This window comes from Alexandromys fortis, unplaced genomic scaffold (assembly GCF_014885135.2).
Source record: "Alexandromys fortis isolate MF-2015 unplaced genomic scaffold, M_Fortis_MF-2015_v1.1 scaffold_15, whole genome shotgun sequence".
Taxonomy (NCBI): domain Eukaryota; kingdom Metazoa; phylum Chordata; class Mammalia; order Rodentia; family Cricetidae; genus Alexandromys; species Alexandromys fortis.
In genome coordinates this window covers 10,028,375-10,052,407 of record NW_026067911.1, presented here as the reverse complement: position 1 = coordinate 10,052,407, position 24,033 = coordinate 10,028,375, and the positions used below count along the sequence as shown (strand labels likewise).

At 45.0% G+C, this 24,033-nt stretch overlaps 1 long non-coding RNA gene across 1 annotated transcript in view; it reads left to right on the top strand.

Moving 5' to 3' along the window:
* Nucleotides 1-24,033, top strand: part of LOC126499265 (uncharacterized) — a 44,253-nt gene that overhangs the window by 2,063 nt on the left and 18,157 nt on the right. The window contains exons 3-4 of the long non-coding RNA XR_007591041.1: nt 553-2,012; nt 3,451-3,539. This is a non-coding gene — a long non-coding RNA (uncharacterized lncRNA). The remainder of the gene's footprint in view (nt 1-552; nt 2,013-3,450; nt 3,540-24,033) is intronic.

Here is a 24,033-nt window from a genome sequence, read left to right as displayed (position 1 = left end):
GTGAGCCACCATCATCCAGCTAGCATTTTTCTTAACTTTATTTGCTTAATAGTTAAAAAAAAACAGTTTTTAAAAAGGGTTTCTTGGGCTGGAGAGATGGTTTGGAGGTTAAGAGCACCGGCTGTTCTTCCAGAGGACCCGGGTTTAATTCCCAGCACCTACTTGGCAGCCCACAACTCTCTGTAACTCCAGTCCCAGGGGATTGGACACTGTCACATCAGTGAACATAAAATAAAGTTAGATAAATTATTTGAAAAAAAAAAAAGAGTTACTTGAATATAAAGTACAACTTTGGCAAATGCTAGCCTATTCTATCTCTCACTCTTAGAAAGAAAGTATTTTTGCTTTTTAAAAATTTCCTTTTCTCCCATCTATAGTGATAGCTTCATGCCCTTGCTGACAGTGCAGTGACCAGGACTACCACTGTGTCCTGACATTTTATGGCTCTGACTCTCTCCCTTTAAGAGAAGCTATGGGAGGCCCTGCACCATACACCAGACCTCCCCTCTTCTAGTAGGACACACCCAGCACCCAGGCCTCTCTCTTCTCCAGGATGTGTGCAAGATGAGACCCAACATCAGCCTACCAACGGGGGAGATTTGATCTGGAGCATTCAAATAGGAAATGGCTGCTCAAAGGAAGCTTCAAATTTCTTTCGACTTGAAGAAGCTGAATTGCGAAAGCTATCTCTGTCCTGCTAATCACCAGGTCCAGTGTGAAGCCAGCCAACTTTAGAGTTAGTTAAAAGAGGAGGCTAATGACTCGGCTCTTTCCGGCTCTTTCCGGAGCTCAGTCGTGCAAGCCTGAGCTCTGAACTCCTCAGACGTCGAGCTGCACCCAGTCACTCGGTAGTTTCTCCAGTGTCCCCTGACCTGTGGGATCCGTGTGTAAGGGGTGTGGCCTGGGGCTCTGTCCTGCAGGCTGACTGAAACCTTCACCATCCAGCCCAAGGCTGAGGGGGAGCTGGGAGCAGACCAATCCAACGTCATTCTTGACGGTAGCAGTGGAGGGGCGACCTGGACTTCCTGGGAGATCTTGATCGGTTCAGCTTAAAATGACACTGATTATACAGAACTCTTTTTTGAAGCTTGTTTTCTGCGTCAGCCCTGCTCTCCCTTCACTGAGTAGGGCAAGTACTTATCTTAGAGCTAAACTTTTACCGCGCTTCCTATTGATTCAATGTTGCTGATCAAACGCCTAATTTTTTTTTTTTTTTTTTTTTTTTTTTTTGGATTCTGCTTTGTACTTATTTTATCTTGTCTTTCAGAGCCTCAGCTTTTACCAAACAATCATTAGTTACCCTGGGTCAGCAGATGTGCTGCCTGACCCTAGATTATAACCAAGTGGCTTTCTCTCCGCGTTTCCTCAGAGCTTGTTCTGACGCCTCTCGCCCCCAGTATTGTCCACGCTCCTTCCCGCGCACGCGCAGGCTCTCTGCTGCTTCCCTCCATCAGAGCGGCGCAATTCCGCCAGGCCCCTTGCTCCTATTCAGTCAGGTACTTTGGAGGTAATGAAGTCTTTTGGGAAAAATAAACAAAGGAAACGCACCGGGTTGATATCAATGGACTTGTTTAACTGTTTAAGGCCGCATCTCCAAGTGTGTTGCGGTGTATTTTGTAGAGGCGCGTTTATAATCCATTGAGCTTTCCGAACAGCCCTCTTGCCTATTAAGCCTGCATTGAGAAGTGGGTTTAATTTGCCAGAGTAGGTTTTTTTTTTTTTTTTTTTTGGTGATAATTACAGGACTTGCAGATTAGCTTGAGTGAGTTGGCAAGGTTCTGTAGCTAATAAAAAAAAAACTCACAGAAAAAAAAATTGTTACATTCAATTGCTTCGTGGATCTTCATGAGAGAAACATTAAACAAACCTGATAGGCCAGTTTCCAGTCCACGCAGCACAGGATTACGGTACTTAGGGAAAGAAACCTTTCAAGTGACACATGGCCCGACATCCCAAGAGTTAAAGGCATAGTTCTCTTCCTCGGAGACTTGAAAATTAAATCACAAGAACAGGTAAGTGTTATTAACTAGACAGTATACGGTGCAATGTTTTTTTAGTTGACTATCTTGCCAGCCAGATTATGCAGCTGTTTGTTTGGCGAGAGACATACATAGAACACTGGCTGCCCACTGAAATTTGGTGCACATTTTCATAACTTTAGTGAACTTCTGTTTGTTTGTTTTGAGACGGGATTTCACGTAGGTCAGGCTGAGACAAGTCTTGAACTCCTGACCCTGATCCAAGTGCTGGAATCACAGTACCAGAGCCAACTAGAACGCTTGCTAAGTACCAACTGTGTGCATCAGTTATCAGTCTAGGACCACGAGGAGATGGAGTCCCACAGATAATCCTCCCTCAACACTTTTGCTCAAGGATCCCCAAAATTAGAATCCTTGTCACTTCAGACTGATTAAAACACCTTTCTAGTTGCAAGTGGTTGGACCCTGAGGGCTGTGAGGACAGCTGTCCTCAGCTGCAACATCTAGACTCTACTGGCACCAATGCACCCCACTCCACCCCCCGGGGAGTCCCCTAGAGGTCAGTAAGCTATACACTGCCATTACATCACCTAATCAAAGCACTAACACGGCTTCCTTCTGCTTTAGCAAAGCCAGCTGTTCCCAGCACCCACCAGGGCGTAACCCCAGCTAGGGGCGTCAGGTTCCTCTTCTGGCTTCCACGGGCACCCTCATGTGACATACACATACATAGATACATACCTGTAAATAAAAATAAATCTTAAGAAAAGGACTAAAATTTATTATTAAAGAGGAAATTATTTTCACCAAATATATAAAAAGAATACTTTCAGATTAATAGGCCAGGGTTTCCATATCGCTTGAGCGTCACCCTAGTTCCACCTATTACTGACACGCTAACGTGAGATGTGACAATTAATGGTCCAATATTAGTTTATTATTAATACCTAAAGTCGATATTTACTTAAATATTTTCATTTTTTTCCCCTGTTTGACAAATGTTCTTTCTCAGGTCCAGGACACTACATTGACTTGAGAGTCACAGTGTCCTTAGCTCTTTGTGGCTATGACAGTCCCTCAGACTCTGTCTGCCTTGGATGATGTTGGCAATTTTTCTTTCTGTCTCTCTTTTACATTCGCTTATTTACTTGGAGGGTGGGCCGGCCAGAGTGCACACAAGGCAGCCAGAGGATACCTTCCTTTTCAGGAGCCAGTTCTCTCCCACTATGTAGGTCCCAGGGACTGAACTCAGGTTGCAGGGCAGCAGCGGGCACCTCTACCTTCTGAGCATCTTATAAGCCAGATGTTGGCGCTTTGAGGAGCACTGGTCAGATGTATTAGCAGGTACTCCACTGTCTGAGCTTGTCTCACAACCGCCATGATTAGATGAGGATTTGAGATATGGGGATAAGGGTGGCAGAGGTAATGTTTGCCAGTATTTATTTGTTTGTATGCTTGTTTCTTTGTTTAGGGTGAAGTTTCGCTGTTGCACTGACAAGACTTCATTCATGAACTCAGGTGACTCCCCTGCCCCAGCCTCCTGAGCATCTGGAACTACAGGTATGCGCCCCCCACAGTAGCTGTCCACAGCGCCGTGTACATTAAGTTAGACCCTGTTACCCTGACCACTGCTGCTGGTTTTTGCCTGGCAATGATTTTCTTAACCCCTTCTATACTGTATTCTTTCTTTTGTTGTTTCACTTGATTTTCTTTAGGGCTGGGAATCAAACCTAGGTCCTCTCATTAGCACTGAGCTAATGTAATTAACCCCAGCTTCCTGGAAAAGCTAATGACTAACACTAGCTGAGTACGCACATGGGCTATTGAAGACTACCACTGTGTAACAAATCTGGGTTACAGAGTGGGCTCCAAATGGAAAGAAGAAAGTGAGGGAGGGAGAAAAGGAGGGAGGGAGAGAGGGAGGGAGGGAGGAAATCAGGAGGAAAGATTTGAAAAGAAAGTCTTGGTCAAGGCAGGATGGGGTTAAACTCAAGCAGGTTCACCGCAGAGCCCCAGGTGAGAGCTTTTAGTTGGAGATTCTTATGGTACAGAAGGGAAACTGAGACCCAGAGAGGTATAGCGGTTTTCTACGTTGCAAAGCCAGTCCCAGCAGCCCAAGCCTCCAGGCTATTGGTTCAGCTTCTAATGCACAGTAGGGGTGTCTTTTTCCACAGTCCCTTCTGTGACAGGAAGTCCTAGCAAGGGAGGTGTGAGGGTCTGTGCTCCTTCTCACGGTGGGTGGAGTGTTGCTATAAATGATGTGTATTCTTTTGTGGAAGAATATGACAGGATTGTCTGTTTATTAATCTATACCATCCGTTGTTTATGTCTGCACAGCCATGGATATTCACCTGTTGAGTCATAAGCCAATATAACTGTAGTATTTTATTGCTTAAGTGACTTCAGCATGGGCTATGGGCCTTCTTGGGTCAGCCTCGTCTCCCCACGATACCCTCTTTCCACATCCCCTGCCCATTAAAATCAGTTTTCTTGGTTTTGTTTGCTTTTGTTTTTACATTTCAAGATCCTTTTTAATTTTTTTTTTTTAAAAAGCAATACAGTCTCACGTGTCCTCAGCTGGCCTCAAACTGTCTGGGTAGTTGGGAATAATCTTGACCTTTTGATCCTCCTGGCTCTACCTCCTAAATGCTGGGATTTTAGTCAGAGACTAACATAACTGGTTTTATTCAGTGTGGGAACTGAACTCAGGGTTCATGCCAGGTCAACTAGGCCACATTCCAAACATGACCCCTTAAAAAAAATCTACTAGTTAGATGCGCAGTGGTAACGCACACCTTTAATCCCCGCACTTGGGAGGCAGAGGCAGGCGGATCTCTGTGAGCTCGAGGCCAACCTGGGCTACAGAGTGAGTTTCAGGACAGCCAAGGCTACACAAAGAAACGCTGTCTCAAAAAAAAAATAGAGTAAATAAAAAGAAATAAAAATTTCTAGATTATCTATTTCTAATATTGAGATCGAGTCATAGAAGAGCTTTGTTTATTTTATGTTTTAGGTACCAGAGTCTAGTTTGTTAAATCTTGTGATGAAGGTGTCAATCATTTAGATTCATTCAAAGATAATAACTATTTCTTCTGTCTACTTCTTACCCCTGCCCCTTTTCTGGATGTAGAAAGATGAGGTAATGCCATTCCTCATCTCAGGGTACATTATCATCAGTCTATATATTCCTTCTTATTCCAATATTCCATTTGGATGCCTTCTTCCCGCCTCCAGAACCATTGCAAATACCGTCATACTACCATGTGGCTTATATGTATTCTTAACGTGTGTGTGTGTGTACATGTTTGAATGTGTGTGCATACACCTATTCAATGGCTGACACTGGGGTTCTTCCTCCGTCTCTCTCCACTTTATTAATCATTTTTTTCCTACATTAGTTTTTGAGACAGTGTTTCTCACTGAGCCCGGAGCTCACTAATTCGGTTAGACTGACTGGCCAGTGAGTTCTAGGGATCCTCTCGTCTCTGCTTTCCCAAGGCTGGGCTCACCCATCTTTATTCATGCATGTCGGGCGTCGAACTCAGGTCCTCACACGTTTGAGGCAAGCATTGTACTGACTGAGCCATCTCCCCAGCCCTTGTGTGTATTCTTGAGCAATAGGTATTGGTTTGGGCTCCGATTTTCTTAACTGAAGTGATGGGCGCATTATACCTTTCAATCTTGTTTTTCTTAACTGCGTATTTAGCATCTGTACGTGTGACCGAGTGTGCCCTGGTCCCCCGTCTTCCACCTGTGGGCCGGTGCTCTGTGTATCACCTACCACTCTCAAATGGTGTCCATCTGTCCGCGACCACACATAACCCCGCAGTAAACACCCTGTGTGTATCTCTGAGTGGCTCTGGGTTAGAGCTTCTCTGAGATGTATATCCAGGAACAGAACTGCTGGATCCCAGAATATGCTCATACTTAATTTAACTAAATAGAGACAGATTGCTTTCCCAGAATACACCAGTCTGCCTTCCACGGGCACACATCGCCACCAACACTTGGCATTAACCAGCTAATTCTTTCCAGGCTACTTGGTATAAAGTGATAGTTTGTTGTTTTTATTTTAATTTCTTTAGGGTTACCCTTCAAGCTCTTGATTTGCCTCCATATAAGTTGCCTATTTTAGTCTATGTACAGATTTTTCTTTAAAGTTTCTGTCATTTTGTCAATTTGCGAGATTTTTTTTGTATATTCCAGATAGTCATCTCTTTAGAAATGGGTGTGAGGGAGATATAGTCTTTATTCTCCGTTGCTTTTTCTTTTAATTCTCACTCTTAGATAACCGAATGCTTCAGTATTTATGTTTTGGAATCTTGTTTTAAAAATAGCTACTTTTACTAAACAGATTCTTTTCTATACCATATAATGTGAATACTCTCTCTACTCCTCCCAGATCCTCCCCACTTCCTCTCCCGTCCAGATCCATTCCCTTTCTATTTCTCATTAGCAAGAAACAGGCTTCTAGGAGAAAGTAACAAAACACATGACAATAAAATATAATAAGATAAAATGAAAACCATCATATCAAAGTTGGATTAGCCAAGCTAAAAACAAAATAAAAGAACCCCAAGATGCTGGATGGTGGTGACACAGGCCTTTAATCCCAGCACTTGGGAGGTAGGTAGGCAGTCTCTGGAGTTCAAGGCCATCTATCCTTTCTTCTTTGGGCAGGCTGGCCTTGAATTTTTTTTTTTTTGTTTGTTTGTTTGTTTTTCGAGACACGGTTTCTCTGTAGTTTTAGGGCCTGTCCTGGAACTCACTCTGGTAGACCAGGCTGGCCTCGAACTCATAGAGATTCGCCTACCTCTGCCTCCCTAGTGCTGGGATTAAAGGCACGTGCCACCACCGCCTGGCTTGGCCTTGAATTTTTTATGTAGTTGAGGATGACCTTTGAACCTGTGACGTCCAGCACCACCTGAGTGTTGGCGTCACAAGCGCGTACGGCCACACCTGTTTTATAAGGCATTGGGATGGGAACCGGGGCTTCCAGAGTGGTAGATCAGCACTCTACAAACTGAGCATCCTCTCCAGCCCCATATTTGAAATCTTTTAACATTTAAACATTAAAATCATATTATTTATTTATGCCACACAGTTTCCTATATTTTCTATTGTTAATTTTATGAGTAATTTTTTTATTAATTTTATAATTGCACCTTTTACATTCTGGTGTGTAGGTTTAGGTAGAGACCTAGAAGGATTTTCCCTCAGATTTCCCCAAAACTGTTTGCTATGTTTTCTTCTCGTTTTCGATTTGTGTAGCCACAAACTTAACAGCACTGACCGCCTTAAACTGGTGTGCTATGGTTTAGCTGCAAGTTGCAACAAAAGGTTATTTCTTAGAATTCTGGGGCTGAAAATCCAGAGCAGGTGCTGCAGACGGTGGCTGGTCCTCACACAGGATCGTTTTCTCACCACGAGAACGTGTGGCCAAGGAGGGAGGGCTTTCTTTCTGCTCCCTTTCACAACAGCTGTGCTCCAATTCATGAAGGTTCTTCTCCTAACTGCCTAACCACCCCAAAAGTCCTTGTACCCTAATAGCATCACCTTGGGGGTTCAGCATGAACACAGGAGCTCTGACTGCTTTAAGCTGTTTCATGTTTTTTTTGACTTGTTTTTGTATCAACCAATCTTGCCTTTACTACTAAGTCTTTTTTTCTAATTTGAAGGTTTATTTTTATTTTCTCTGTGTGTATGTATGTATATATGTGTATCTGTGTGTGGCTCTATGCATGGCTGAGTGCAGGTGCCCGTAGAACAAGAAGATGTTGGGTGACCTAAAATTGTAGTTATAGGTGGTTACAAATTCCTGATGAGAGCGTTAGGAACACCACTCAAGTCCTCTGCAAGAGCAGCAAGCACCTTAACCACGAAGCCATCTGTTGGGCCCCTATTGACTCTTCATACACCTACTAATACCCCTTTGCTCTTATTTTTAAAAAATCAAGCTAGATGGTCATGTATCTTCTTCATATAAATTCTAGATATACTTAATGAAACCCAGCTGCATAAAAACTTAGATTTATACTGAGTGCATAGATACAATTAGAAAGAACTGACAGATGTATAATCCTGGCTCCTTTTCTTTTTCTTTTTCTTTTTTTTAACATACTGACTTAATGACAGAATAAACCCGAGGTTCTTCTCTCAGAATCTGGCCCATCCATGCTATTTACCTGACTATTAATGAACTAGAGTGCAATTGAATTGTAAAAATGGATGGAACCACTTTCCAAACACTAAGTGGGTGGCAAGGAAATCAGAAGTCGGAGTCATAAAAAGGCATTTATTAAACTCATAATTATTCATGTTGCTATGTTAGATCTTGCATGCTGAGGTGGGGCTCCGTCTCCGTGTGTGTATCTCTGCTTTGAGAAGCTTACACAGAAACAATGCTGAGCGGACGAGCCTGCGTAAGATTCCCCACTAATTAGGGAATGGAATGTGTTGTTAGCACACAGAGGTTCAAGGTAAGTGCCTCTTTGGGCTGAGAGGATGAACAGGACAAGGGGACCAGCCAGGGCTGGAGAGGTCGTCAAGGGTCTCCCATTTGTTGGGACTTGAAAAACACCAGTTCAAGAATATACAAAATCGATTGCTGTTTGTGTAACTAGGAATGCACGGGGCCTCAGGAGTACACGTTTTCCTGTGTGTGTGTAACCTGTGCCCGGAAGAACCCAGAAAACTCTGCAACATGGTTTGTTTGCAGAATCAGGAAGTGATTGCTTAGAGCAGGAACAGAAAGAGGGAGAAAGGCTTCTTCCAATGTACACTACATTGTAAAAAACCAGAATCATGTAAATTAGTCAAAATTAATTAAATGAAACTTTCCTATTTGGTGGATATATAAAAGAAAAAAAAAAAGCTTAGTATAGCGATCCTAGCCCTCTGGAGGCTGAGGCAGGAGGATCATGAGTTTAGCTTGAGCTCGGCCTGCATAGTGTTTTAGATCAGTCCGAGTTACCTGGAGATATTTTATTCCCCCAAACCCCTGCCTCCCCCAAATAAAGCAGGAAAAAGGAATAAATACATGAAATGAAAGAAAAATTCTGGATACTTATGATATAGAATTAGAATGAATATTTACTCATATTCTGCACTGTAAGTCCAGAACAGTACAGTTGTGTGTTTATAGAACCCCCAAATCAGCCATATTATCTGGGCAAAGCATCTATCACTAAAAGAGAGGGGCTCCAGTCGCCCTCCTGTCCTGGAGGACTCTGTTGTTTAAAGACTAGCCATGATGTGGAATCTCAGCCGACTCCTCCACATGCTGAGCCGTGAGGTGTGCAGAGAAAGCATGGCCAAACAGCCTTTTGTCTCTGAATACACAAAGTCTAATGACGGAGGATTGGTCTGTGGCATGTAAGAACTGATAATCACTCACCTGTCCCAGCAGATTCATTGCCAGTCATTAAAAGATTCCAGACAATTCGCTGTACCTGCCAGCAGAGAGCCAGCTTCTCTGCAGGCTCGCCAGGGCTTAGAGGGATGGAGGTTCCCGGGCCTTATCCTTGGCTCCCGCTGGAAACCTGCACACTGTGCAGGTGAGCCTCCTCTGAGTGACAGGTGATTCCTGACTTGGTTTGCGTCTCTGGGTGACATGTTTGCTGCCCCCAGCACAGGTGAGTCTGCCACATCATCTTGACATCTCCCTGCTCTACACACATCCCAGGACACTCACGTCACAGTCTCCGTTTCTGCACGGAAATTCTTCCAAATGAACATGTGCATATTGATTTCTAAGCTCGCTCACTTAATTCCAGTACGCACGTTCTGATTTCCTGGGATCTTAGGAACAAATTCTCTTCCTGTTCTTTTTAGAAACTCTGAAGCCAGGTGTGGCCCACGCCTGTAATGCCAGCACTAGGGAGGCTGAGGCAGGGAGAGCAGGAACAGCTCAAGGCTAGTCTGGATTACAAGTGAGTTCCAGGCCAACCTGTGGTACAGCGTGAGACCCAGGCTCACAAAATAGCGGACAGAGGATGTAGCTCAGGTGCTAAAATGCTTACCTCACACAAAGCAATGGTTGAGCTCCCTAGCACCAAGTAAAACAAAACTGGTTCTGGTGGTGTATGTCGGTAACCTCCTCTTAAGAGGTGGAGGCAGGGGAATCAGAAGTTTGAGGTCATTCTTAGTTACATAGCAAGTCTGAGGCCAGCCTGTACAATTTGAAGCCTCATGTTAAAACAAATAAGAAGGCAAACAAACCACTTTAAAAATAAAAGCTATAATACTTATAATTTACACATGAATCAGTTTTCTCTGAAAACTACAATTTAGCAATTTTTCCTTTCCTTTACTGCTCCTATTAAAAAAAAATCATATGACTTTTGAGTAGCCCTCATTATAACTTTATTGGAATCATGAATGTAAGCCAAGACTTAGCCATAAGGATGTATCATCATGTATGCTATAGAAGTTAGGCACTTCAACAATGTGTTTTAAGAACCGAGGACTTTCTTCTGTTGTTGGGGTTGCCTCATTGTGGCTTCCCCTTTGGTTTCCCCCTGTTCACGGCGGATGAGATCAGATAGAAATCTTGGGATGTGATTACGGTCAGACAAAATGATTCTAAGTTACCAACTTCTTTCATCTCTTCTTTTTCCTCCTGGGACACTGGAGGATTAAACTGTCCTTAAACCCTGGTTGTTGGGTGAGATGGTACACTGGAGAAGAAAGTCGGCCAGCTTACCCAAGCCAAAGTTGCCTTGCCCAAACCAGGCCACATGAGCATGCATGGCAGGAACTTCCTCCCTGAGCCAATGGAAAGCCATCTGCTATACCCAGAGACTGCTGACTAACGGACAAATGACCAGAGATGTCAATGAAGGAAGAACAACACAGAAGAATTGGCCACCTGAGCCAATGGGACCTTGGAAGGGGTTATAAGAGGCTTGCCCTTATATTATTATTATATTTTATTATTATTATATATAATAACCAGTCGGCTTTTGCTACTCACCTGACTCCCGATGTTGTTGACTCCATGCCTTCTTGCCCCTTCCCACAAGGAGTGTCTGAGCAGGGTGGCCCCCAACAGTCCACAGCTGTAATTCTAGCATTTGGGAAGCTCAGGCAGGAAGGTCACAGAATCACAGCTTTGAGACTGGCTGCTACAGAGCGAGACGCTGACCACAAGTACACAGACAAACATACTTGCTTTAAAAAAGGTAACAATGATTTTGTAAAGCTTCAAATACAATAGCCATTTATTTCATAAACAATCCTATAGCCGTTACATACCAGAAGATTAAAAAAAAAAAAAACTCAAAAAACCTACAGGTAGGGAAATGGCTTGGTGTTTGTGGACAAGCCTGACAACCCGAGCCTTGATGACCTGAGTTTTAATCTCCAGGGTCTGTGTACGTGGTGGAAGGTGAGGACTAGCCTAAGTTGTCCCCTGGCCTCCATAGGTATATAATAACACACACACACACACACACACACACACACACACACAAATAAATAAATAAATAAATAAAAGTAAATATTTTTTTTCCAAAAAGGCAAGCAGCTGGGCGGTGGTGGCGCACGCCTTTAATCCCAGCACTCGGGAGGCAGAAGCAGGTGGATCTCTCTGAGTTCGAGGCCAGCCTGGTCTACAAGAGCTAGTGCCAGGACAGGCTCCAAAGCTACAGAGAAACCCTGTCTCGAAAAACTTAAAAAAAAAAATAAAAAATAAAAAATAAAAAAGGCAAGCAAACAGAAAAACCTAACAAAACCCTAAAGAGACAACCTCAACTGAAATATCAGTCAGATCTCAGAAGGACCACTTTGAGCTGCAGGGCCACTAAGGGGCTAAAAATCTCTGCCCCTCTGATCTAAACAAAAAACAAACATCGCTTGGAAAATTGGGCTTGAAGTGAACTTGCTCTCCATCTTGCTGACAAAACATGGAGGGAAGTTAAAATAGTTTTGACATGGTAATTTTAGATATATAAACAAATAGCTATTTCTACCCAATTAAATAATCTGGAAGTCAACTACTGAAATATTTTATACCTACTGTCCCCTGTCCCAACTTTTCCTTCCTTCTCTCACCCTCCTTGCCCTCTCCCTCCCTCTTTGGAAGAGCTCTGACTCCATGAGCAGTGGTATGTTGTGCCCAGCATTTGTGTTGAATCTCAGGAAAACCATGACTTTACCTAAGCCAGGTTTTGGCAGATGACACAGGTCATTTCCCCCTCCCATTCTATTTATTACTCTGATTTCTTCTCATCTATAGCCAGATGTTACTTGGGTGATAACAAAAAGCAGTTTTCCCCAGCAGGATGATGAGAGATGCAGGCATTGTACCTAGTAATGGCTCCAGGAAGCTAAAGAGAGACAAGACTCTCACCCGGGAACACAGCTAACACAGAAGCTCTTGGCAGGGGGGAAAGACATTGTGACCTCACCCCGAGAGCTTCTTGCTCTCTTCTCAAGGAGGTCATATGCCCCAGAGGGGTCAATACCAAGAAAAGAACAAGCCACCTGGCCTTGGAGGAAAATGAAGGGAGCAACATGCAGAGGGAAAAAGAGAGAGGCTGTTTTTCTTAAGAGCAAGATTTGACAAAGGGGTAGGAGGATGAGAAAGGAGAAAGCTTCATCTCCAGGGAGAGGCGTGGGAGGAAATGTTATGCTCAGTGGGCGGCAGTTAGCAGGGTTACACTCGGAAAATGAGAAATAAAGGGCAGGGATCTGGGGAGACAGCTGGGACCCAGCAAAGTGCTTGCAAGCATGGAGATCTGAGTTCGGTCCGCAGAGTCCACGTAATGAAAAGCAAGATGTGACAGCGAGCACTTGTTAGCCAAGCACTGGCGGGACAGACAGGCAGACACTGGGGGTTGCCGGCCCGTCAGCCAGCCAGCCCGAGCCTGGTGAATTCCAGTCCAGCACCGGAGGAATGATGCTGGAGGTTGTCTTCTATTCCTTACATGCCCACATGTACACACACACACACACACACACACACACACACACGACTTGCACACTAACACACATACATACGAATACAAAAAAAAAATCAGAGGCAAAGAAAATCAGAAGACAAATGAGACAACCAAAATCTTAAACTTCACAGACTTGAGAGGGGAAAGTACGCTTCTCGTTCTCTCTCTTTCGGCTTCCTACACCATCTGATAAGAGCAAGCCAGGGCCATCTTGCTGACATTTGTTCCTCTACCCTGTTTCCACCTTTTCTGACATTTATTTCATTCAACTAGGCCACAAGTCACCCTCATAGGCCCTTGCCAAACTGTATTTTGAAACTTTGTGAAAGCCTGGTCCCTCCTGGAATCAAGTCCCCAGGCTGCCCTGTAGGCCATATAGCATTCCTCTGTCCCCCACACAGCCAAGGCAGAGGCCAGCAAGTTGCAACTCGGCTCCCAGGTTGGAGTTAAGGGCTCAGGTTACTTCCTCATGTGGCCCAGTTGGCTGTGTTTCCTTGGGTGGCAGCAAACTAAATCGCTAACCTAGCCAGCTGTCAAAGCTGCCCAGGGTCAAAGATGTCCCAACTCCCAATATAACTTAGGATCCTTGCAAGGCACACCTTGGACAAGACAAGCTCCCCAGGCTCTCAGGGATGGGCCAAGGTCATCGTCCCTCAACAAAGGCTCTCAGTCCTGGCTACATTTGAGTACTGCACAAACTAGCTGGACTCTGGAAGTTTCCCTATACAGAAAGATTAGAAATCGTCCTCCCTGCTTCCTTTTTTGCCTTCTATAGATCCCTGCAATGTTCTGTTCCTCCCCAGCCTTCAGTGTCCTCCCTCCCTTTGATTTGGAGCTGATAATATTTCCTTCCTCGTGGTGGTTTTTATGGATTAAAAGGACTATAAAAGTCTTAAACAGATACAATTGTCATAGAGTGTAAATTTCCCAATGAGTCTGTTGCCTAGCTTCACCGGGTATCAACAGAGAGCCAGTGTTGATTTTTAGAGCTTCTTTGTCTATAATGCTTGGTTATTTGAAGAATTCTTAGGCCGTGTGTCGTTTCACTGGTCCATGGTTTAGTTTTATGTTGAAAGGGTAAGGCCTTTTCTTAAAAGACATAATTACCACACCCTCTTCCCCCCCCCAAAAAAAAAATCAGTCTCCCCCTTGCCTCTGAGCTAGAGATTGAATTCAGGGCTTTGAACATGTTGGGTAAGAAAGAGCTTTTTCACTGAGCTAGAGCCCCAATGAAAAAACTGAATTCCTTTAAAATGTTTTTCATGTGTTCCATTTTATCATTAGCTTTGTGTGTATGATGTACATGTGGGTGCGTGTGCTCCGGTGTGTGTGTGGAGGTGACAGGGTGAGGATGTGTGTGCCTTGGTGGGTGTGTGTGGAGGTGACAGTGTAGGGTGTATGTGCCCTGGTGTGTACGTGGAGGTGACAGAGTTAGGGTGCGTGTGCCCTGGTGAGTGTGTGGAGGTGACAGGCTGACTTTCTCCCCTCCCGTCTTCACATGGATTCCAGGGATCAAACTCAGGTTGGCAGGCTTGCATCTCTGGGTGGCAGGTGCCTTTATCCTCTGAATCATCTCATTGTCCCAATATTTCACTTCCTCATCTCTTCAACTATGTGTCTATGCTGATTCAGCGTCTGTTTTGCTTCTTTACAGTTCTCTATCTCTGAGTAAGATCCAGACGTTCCGTTTGATTGACAGGAGTTTTGTCAGCTGCCCTGCCCCACCTTCTCATTGTTATCCCCGATTCTCCTTTGTCGTGTGTGCAAAGGTATGCGTGCACAGGTGCGCAGGTCCATGTGGAAGCCAGGGGCCAATGCCAGGAGTCCTCTTCTATTGCTTCCTCACTGTTTGGAAATCAGGTTTCTCCATGAACCTGCAGCTCAACGGATCCCGTAGATCTGTTGGCCAGTGAGGTCCAGGGACAGTCTGCATCTACTCTCCCAGGGCCAAGAGGACCCATGCTGCTGTAACAGCTCTTACATGGGTGCTAGGCATTTATCCCAGGTCCCCACACTTCACCTACTAAGCCACCCCCTAGCTCCTTTTGCTCTATTTCCCAATACTTTTAAACCTGAGAATTGGTTTTCCTACTGAGTTTCACCCAGGCTAGATTTTGTTGATTCTATTCTTATAGCATTTTACATTTTTTAAGATTTAGTTGATTTTATATGTATGAGTGTTTTTTTGCCTGCATGTATGTTTGTGTATCATGTGCACGCCTGCTGCAGAAGGGGCAGCAGAGCCTCTGGATCCAGAGTCGTAAATGCTTGTGAGCCACTATGTCCTCTGGAAGAACAACAAGAACTCTTAACCCTTCATCCATCTCCCCAGTCCTATTTTCTAAAAATAGAGCATAGTCTATAAGAGACCGAGTGCTCACCCCTAAACTGAATATCTTTATCAACCCCTCTCCCCACCAAGGCTCAGGGTGGGTGCAGAAAGGGTGTAAGAGCCAGAGGAGGGGAGAGATCCTATAAAATATTGTCTTCTGGACCCAACGTGGGGCGGCAGTACTCATGAGCCACTTACAGCAGCCGTGGTACCTGGACCAAACCTGCACAAGGCCAAGTCAACCAGAATTCTGGTCTAGATGGGGAAGGTGCCCTCTAGGCCCATCCCTTGCTGAGGGATGTATGTATGTATGTATGTATGTATGTATGTATGTATGTAGCTGCTGGAGGAGGTAGAATCATTCATTTTGAGGTTGTGGCCTCTGATAGGTTTTCTGTGGTCCAGTGGGTGGCCCCACACCCACACACATATGGGCAGCACTAATTGGACTTACTGGGTTATCAAAAGAAGAGGAACGAGAAAGAGAAGGAAAAAGAGACAAGGGAGAAGAAATGAAGTTGGGAGATAACACGTTGGGAAGAATATAGGACGAGCTCAAGGGGGGAAAATGGGAGATGGAAATGATCATATTTCCCTGTATATTTGTATAAAATTCTCAAGAATAAAGAAAAAATTATTTTCAAAGAGAAAAATATTCTGTTATACTAGTATTTTCTGTGAAATAGGACTTGAATCTTAGGGCCTTTCCAAACTTTATTGTTGCCAAGGTGACTGACTTTGAGGGTGATGTTGCATGCATTGTCGGGGGCACGTGTCACTGGTTTCTCCAGTGACATCATCAAATGCTGTCAGCCACAACCCAGAGTCGGTAGTTAATTAGGGGTTATAAGTGCTGATTTAAAATAAATTGTTACTTTGTCATTAGCTGGAGTATGTTTATGTGTACTGACATGTGGATCCTGTGGAAGGCTATGATAAATCCTTAGTTCTTCCTAGTAAGTGAGTTTGAAATTAGCCACTTGCCCTCACAGGTCTTGAAGATGATGGATAATATCGCGTGTCTGCGTTTGTGGAGGTAGAGATCTCGTTACAAACTAAGGAATTCAAACATAAACTTTGTTTACTAAGGGCAAATGAATGAAGAGATGATTGCAGTCATCCACCGCATGGGCAGAAGTGTAGATCCTAGGACACTTCGCAGTGCTGGCTGTTGAACACGGCTATCAGGAAAACACTCTACCCTTGAGCTGTGGTGGTTGAACACGGCTATCAGGAAAACACTCTACCCTTGAGCTGCCTCTACATCCTCCTTTTCCTTTCTATTTTGAAACTGAGTCTAAGTTGCCTTGAATTCATTCTGTATTCCAAGCAGGTCTTGAAGTTCTAGTCTTTCTAGGAATGTCACCAGCCCTGGCTAATATGAATCTTATTCCTGTCATTCTCATTGTCCCATCTGTTATGTCTACGAACCAACATTCTAACCCTGATGGGCAGCCGGGTTTTGCTATGTGCTTTAGAAACTGCTGCCTGAGCAGCCTGACATTGCCTGTCCCCACAGCTCCTGGGCTCATCTACATAATCTGAGATTTAGCACCCAGATAATAGGACTTTTTAAACCCCATTTTTCAAATCATTGATGACTCTCTTACTCCAAATCCAAGTCAAAGAAGTCTTTATTCTGGAGTCAGAAGAGCTTCAAGTACAATTTGGTACATATGTTTCACTAAGCCTGAAGCCATGTTTCATTTGTAGGTGAATACTTCTGATTTAGTAGGTCTGGCTGCTGTCTGAATGCCTACAATTTGTTTACAGCATCATCTGAGAAAGAAACACAGACAGAAGTAATCAGTCCTTCACTCGGAGCCCAGAGAATGGCGGGCAGCTCTACCCCAGTGGTTTCATAGATGCTCAAAGTCTCCAGCATGAGTAATACCGAGGTCTGTTCCCCAAGAGAGTCTTGCCCATCAGCTTATAAGCATGGCTGATTTTTCTTCCTGTAAAACTGTTTACAGAGATCATCCCATAATTCATAAAACCTCTATGAAACAGAAAACCCTATTGCAAACCACAACACAGTAGGTCCCTTTTAGGTGTCCTGCAAACAGCACAGGCCCAAAAGTTGCATCCAAAAATGTCTGCTGGCCTTGCTTGGTTCATTGTAATGTGACCGCTAGTCACTATCAAGGTTGTTATCAAGGATGATTGGACACCACTGAAATGGGAACGACACGGGTTATGGAAACCGTATAGAACAGAACCTGAAATTTCAATGGTCTTATGCCTTTAAACTAAAATCGTCAGCCAATGGAAAGACACACACAGGCTGACACGGTCCTGTGAACTCTGATTTTGGTGCACAGAAATGCCTTAAATAAGAGAAAGTTTAATCGAACCTTGCAGCAGAGGGACCAGGAAAGAGGAACAAAAGAAAAAGCCAAGAGGAAAAAGGAGAGAAGTCCCTTGACATAATAGGGTGTATTCATGAAGTGCGCTACGTCTGACTTAGACTAGAGGGAAGTTGAGGAGGACATGGAGCATCTTGCTCCATGTTTTACTGAAACCCTGTAAGAGTATAGCAGTGCTGGGAAACAGGCGGTGCAAGGAAACCAAAACAAAAATCCAGCCGGCCTGCTCATCTCCCTGGTGATGTTTTCTTTGGTCAAGTTAAGGCTAGGGGAAGGGGCTGGGGGATGGAGAGGACGAGAAATCCCCAGTCAAACTTAATGGCACCTTGGCAGACCTCAAGTTGACAATTTATACACACACTTACAAGCAAGCACAAATACTCCGCTGCCCTGGATTTTTTTTTTTTTTAAGCGAGGAGCGGGTAGCTTACGGAGAAAGCCCACATTACAAAGACTTCATTATTTTACAAAATATGCACCGAAGGACATTTACTAGTGCACTGAGTGCTATTATCATAAATAATTAAAACCCAACTATTCTTCTCTGAATAAATGTGTAAAGTACATTGGGTTCAGAGTAGCGAGCTTTCCCAACCTACTGCTTTGTACACTGGGAATGCAAGAACCCGCCCAGCCCATTAAAACCATACTTGGGCTTCTTCCGTGGAGCCTTTCTGAAGCAGATTTGGATGGGGTACAAGCACTTAGGGTGCCCATGGCCTTTCTTCTAATTGTTCTTTTTCTCTTCAAGTAATTATTTATGAGAAAATGAAAATGTTTATAGACACCTTTTAGTGAATGAGTCACGATTGCATTTTATACAAATACTTTGATACATAGTTCAAAAGCCCGAGTGTTAAGCAACACAGCATTTCTCAAGCATCCCTGCCTATTGGGGAAGCCATTGTTACTGAGAGGTTTCCTTCTAGAGTCTTCCAAAGAACATAAACAAAGAGCCATCTCAATGTGTCTACAAGGATTTCTTAAATGTCCTTCAGCATAGTGCCTATTGCTGGGAATCAAATCCAGAGCTTTGACCACAATACACAAGTACTCTACCACCCGAAATAACCCCAGCCCTGCGTACCACACTCTGAATACTCTACTGAACATTAGATGCCTGGTAACTTTCTGGGCATGCTTCACTGTGAGTTCTGGGAGAACCTGAGGCTGGCTGGGTATGAAGAACTTCTTTAAAATTCTAGAGTCAGGATACACATTAGATGTTCCATTGACTTCCGGACTGGAGTGTCTAGAAGGCAGATGGATTTTAGGGATCCCAGCATCCTTGAGGTCTCAAGAATGCAATTCTTGGACCTGACCACAATTCAAAGGCAGCTCAGAGAAAACCCAATCAAGTTGTAATTCTGGGAATCTTTAAACAGAATCGGATCGACCCTTTGTCCATTCCTTCCAAAGTTTGGTGCTCGGTGGGAACTGATGAAGAACCGAGGCTGCGAATCCCATGGCTGAGCAACTGAGGAGCATACTGTGCATTTGAGCAACCACCGAATCCAGGGGAGGCAGGATCCTCAAAGATGCCAGTCGAAGTCATGGCAGCGAAATATCCCGTCATGATCGGTTAGAATAATAAACAAATAAGCCTTGCCATCAGAGATGACCATGCTAGCTCCCTTCATAGGTGCTGTTCAAATCCCCGACCAAGCGACTCGGGGAAGGAAGACTTTGCTTTGGCTTACGTTATGGTTGTTTTCAATGCCAGCTTGCCACAAATTAAATTTACCTGAGTAGAGAGCCTTACCTGAAGATGTGTTCTGATTGCTGTGGGAAGACCCACCTTGATTGTGGTCTGCACCTTCTGGTAGCGGCCCAGGTAAAAAGGGTGTGGCAGGAACGAGATCATTGTCTCCACTGGCCTTCCTTCTTGCCAGTAGTTGATATGCCACGTTCCTGCCCATGACGATTCCTTCACCGATTACCAGGGCCAGGTTTTCCACATTCTCATTATGGACAAGGGATCATCTGCTCTCCAGGAATCTTCTATGGTTTAGTTGCTGGCTGGGACTGCTGAGGTTACTGCTTTGTGGCCCTACTGGTTGTTCCCACCCGGCAAAGTGGGAGATAACCCTTGTGGGACTACCACCCAGCCTCAAGGATCAAGCAAACAATCAGACTCTTGACTGTCACGTGTGATTTTGCTATTGTGACTAATTTACATCTGACTGAATAAATTCATATATATGTATTTACTTGTATTTCCCACTGGTCCGGTCCCTCTAGAGAACCCTGGCTAACACAGCTCACAGTCTGAGTACGGCACACTACAGATGGCAAGGTACGGCTGAGAGAGCAGCTGTAGTTGAGGCCGTGTGACTGAGGCGGTTTGCTCACAAGGCATCCGCAGTCAGGAAGCAGAAGGGATGGATGTGGGAGCTCAGTTCCCTTTCTCCTTTTGATTTAGTCCAGGACCTTAGCCCACAGTGACGCTCACACCCACAGTGACTCTTTCCATCTTACTGAACCCAATCTTAAAATGCCCACACACACTCCTGGAAGCTTGTGTCCCCGATAATTCTAAATCCTACCAATCAAGGTTAATATCAAGGTGCCAATCAAGATTAATAATCACAGTCCAAAACTGATTTTTTTTAAAAAAAAAAAAAACAGTTCATTTAATTTTAAGTGTACGGGTATAAGTTTTGCTTGGATGTTCCTCTGTTCACAGTGTTTGTGCGGTGCTAACAGAGACGGGAAGAGGGCGCTCCATCCTCAGGACCTGGAGTTACAGACAGTCGTGACCCGCCTTGTAGGTGCTGGGAACTGAGCCTACATCCTTTGGAAGAGCAGCTAGTACTCTTAGTTGCTGGGCTGTTTCTTCAGCCCCTGTAATGGCTTAAGCTGCTTCCAGTTTTAACCTCATCAGCTTTCCACTTCTCGTGAGCTGCAGTTATCCCGGGCCTATGTCTTGCCCTTCTTCCTAAACTGCATCACTTGCCACCAGCCAGAAAACACTGGACAGTCTTAGAGCTTCGAACACGTGTGACTTCCTTCTGAATCTCTGTCCATTCTTTCTACTCCAACACAAAGGGCTAGAAAGGTAAACAATTCTGAGGGGCGTCCGACTGAAAAATGGCGCAAGCTGCCTCGTTTAAAAGGTAACAGCTGACATTAATTGCTCGGTATCTTTCATAAGACCTTCTGTGAGCCAGGTGTGGTGGTGCACACCTTTAATCCCAGCACTCAGGAGGCGGATCTCTGTGAGTTCAAGGCCAGCCTGGTCTACAAAGCAAGTTCCGGGACAGCCAGGGCTACACAGAGAAACCCTGTCTCAAAAACAAACAACAACAACAACAAAACCCCCCCAAAACCAGAAAAAAGATGGTTTGTGATCTATCTCAGTATGGATACATACAGCAAAAGGTGCCCAAGCAGAAAAGCAAGGCTTTGAAGGTATATAAGTAGAAGTCAAAGTACAGGCATGGTGAGATTTTAGATGTACTGGAAAGTCTTCTTAGAACAGCTCAACTTTCTCCACCTTCTCTTCCCCTGTTCCTCTCTCTCTCTCTCCTCCTTTTCCTCCTCCCCTTCCTCTCCTCTCCTGCTTCTGTTCTTTCACCTCTTCCTTGTCCCCACCTCCTTCATCTGGTAGGCTGTCTGTGGTGTTACAAAACTTCTGTCTAAGCTGTCACTGTGCAACCCAGGCTGGCACCGGTAATCCTCCTGCCTCTACCTCCTGAGTGCTGGTATTACAGATGTGGCCTATCACACCCAGCTCCAAACTTTCCTTTAATTTTTAATATTACATTTATTTGGGCATATTTGTGTGCACACATATATACACGAGCACATGCACTATGGCGCACATCTGGAATCAAGAGAACCACCTTTAAGGGCTGGTTCTCCTCTTCACCCTGTGGCTCTCAGGATCAAACTCAGGTCTAAACCCCTTAAGCCATTTCACTAACCTCAACCTCTCTTTCTTTCCTGGTTCTTCCTTGACTCCACCACAGTGCCTGGAAGTGTCCACCTTGCGATGGGCATAAGCGGTTAGATAGTGTGAGGTGCTTATTCGGTCACTCCTCTTCTCCTCAGGTAGACGGAGAGAACCCAGCTATTTTCTGTGTTGCGAAACTCATGCCTGCCCTCAGAACACTTCTCAGCCCTTTCTAGGGAGACACGATCAAATGCCAGTGTTCACCTTTGAGAAGAACCCTGTTTGCTACTCTGAGGGTAAAGCCCGGAAGTCTTCGAAACAAATGAGATGTCAGACACACTGTGATCCTCAGGCATAAAAAACCCCAGCATTTGCATCAGCTGACTGTTGGACCTGATAAGATGCTAAAAGGTTAACAGAAAGGAAGGGGATGTCGGAACATGAATTTGGAGCAAAGAGCAAAATGTCTTGAAAAAGGGAAGAGTCAGTTGCAACATGAACTCTCTCTCCCGGTGCTGTCGGGGCCGGGTGATGGTCTCCTAATGTGGTCTGTGTTTTAGGATGAAGATAATCAGCAACCCATTTGTTATCCTTAACTAGAGACCAGGGGATGATGCGTATTTGTGCCTATTTCAGGTGTAGCCAGGAAGGAGAGATCAGGAAGTGGTTTTCTTTTTTTGTTTTTGTTTTGTTTGTTTGTTTGTTTTTTGAGACAGGGTTTCTCTGTAGCTTTGGTGCCTGTCCCGGAACTAGCTCTTGTAGACCAGGCTGGCCTCGAACTCCCAGAGATCCGCCTGCCTCTGCCTCTGCTGGGATTAAAGGCGTGTGCCACCACCGCCCGGCAGTGGTTTTCTTTTTAAAAACTTCCTGCTTTTATTTCCATGGTTTGTTCTGTTCTACAAGCGAGGAAGGGAAGAAGTTAGTTGAAGGGAAGACTGAAAAAACAGAACAATGTGCCAAAAGGTGAAACACTCACTGTAAACCCTGGTGAAAATCACGGAACATTAGCCTAATAATCCCAGCAATGGGCAGGGCAGGGCTGAGTCCTCTCAGTGCAGTCCGAAAACACCAAGGCTGCCATCTGCATTCTGGGTCGGGCACAGTACTAGGATATGTCTGTCCTGAGGTCAACTTGTCACGTCTGTTCTCTATGCTACGCTTTTTTAGTACTACGAATCTAAGGCCAGCGAGCTTCTACCTCTCAAGGGAAGCCACAAGCCACAGATTCAAACAGTTTTGACAGGAGACATCTGCTTGCTCGTTTCAAGGAGTGTAGCCAGCTGAACAAACCACGCCTTCCCAGGGGAAGGGAATATCTTTCCTGAGTGATCTGTGTTTCAATTATTCCATGCCTAAGGATGACTTCATTCCTGAGAGACATGTGCTAGGCATTTGGTGACCAGGACACCAGATCTCGGAAGAAGACAGGCACACTAAACGGCTCTCTGGCGTGCACCTTGACGGTTTGTCTAAGGAATCTCATTCTCTGATGGCTTACCACTGACCATTGGCTGTGGACCCCACTCGCCCCCGCTGTGTTCAGGATTGAGCCCTCCTCACTCCAGAATGTGTGTGCAGCTGCTTCAGTTTACACAGTGTTGGGGATCGAACTCAGGACTTGAAGTATGCTGGGCAAGCACCCTATCAACTGAGCTACACCCTCAGCCACACTGAGGTACTTTTACCCCCTGCGGTCACCCTGAGTAAAGTCTCATCTTTGTTATGGACCGAAGTATTTAGCCACTAGCCATAGTGAGGATGCAGTGATGTGGCTAAGCTCACACTCATCCCTGGGCCCTGGAGTGTTCCCCTGTGTTCACACACGTTCCTTTGATGAGTCTGTCTGCCTCCGTGACCATCTTCCCGAGATCCCTTTGATGAGTCAGCCTCCTGAGCTGGTGAGGCAGATCTCCGTGGTATGCGTCGGGGGACAGATTTAGAATCCTAAGGTGCTGAGTGTACTTTTTGCCGTTGTGTCTATTGGGCCAGAAGTCCTGCCTGGGCTCTTCATTTCAAGCAAGGACCCACTCCCTGAATGCTGGGAGGCCTCTGTATTCTGTCTGATCTTGGTCCCCCCCCCCACACCTTAGGGGTGGAGTTGGGGGGGGAGGGGGCACAAGGATGGGAGCATCTCCCAGAGAAAGACTGCTCTGAAACTCTGCTCCTTCTCTGCTCTGACTACAGCACTGACTCTCTACCTGTCCATCTGTCCCTCCTTCCTTTCTCCCTCCTGCCTCCCTATTCTGATCCCACCCATCCCATCTTCCTCCATTTCCCTCTCTCTCTTTTGCTTTCTTTCAACAGAGTCCCTTCCTCCTCTCTTTATTTCCCCCTCTCTTTCCTTTCTTTTAGTTTTTCTTTACCATATTTGGCCTCCTCAACTTCCTTGAGTCCTGTGGCACACCCTTTGAGTTCTGTGGTGCACCCCTTGAGTCCCGTGATACTCCCCTTGAGTCCCGTGGTGCTCCCCTTGAGTCCTGTGATGCTCCCCTTGAGTCATGTGATGCTCCTCTTGAGT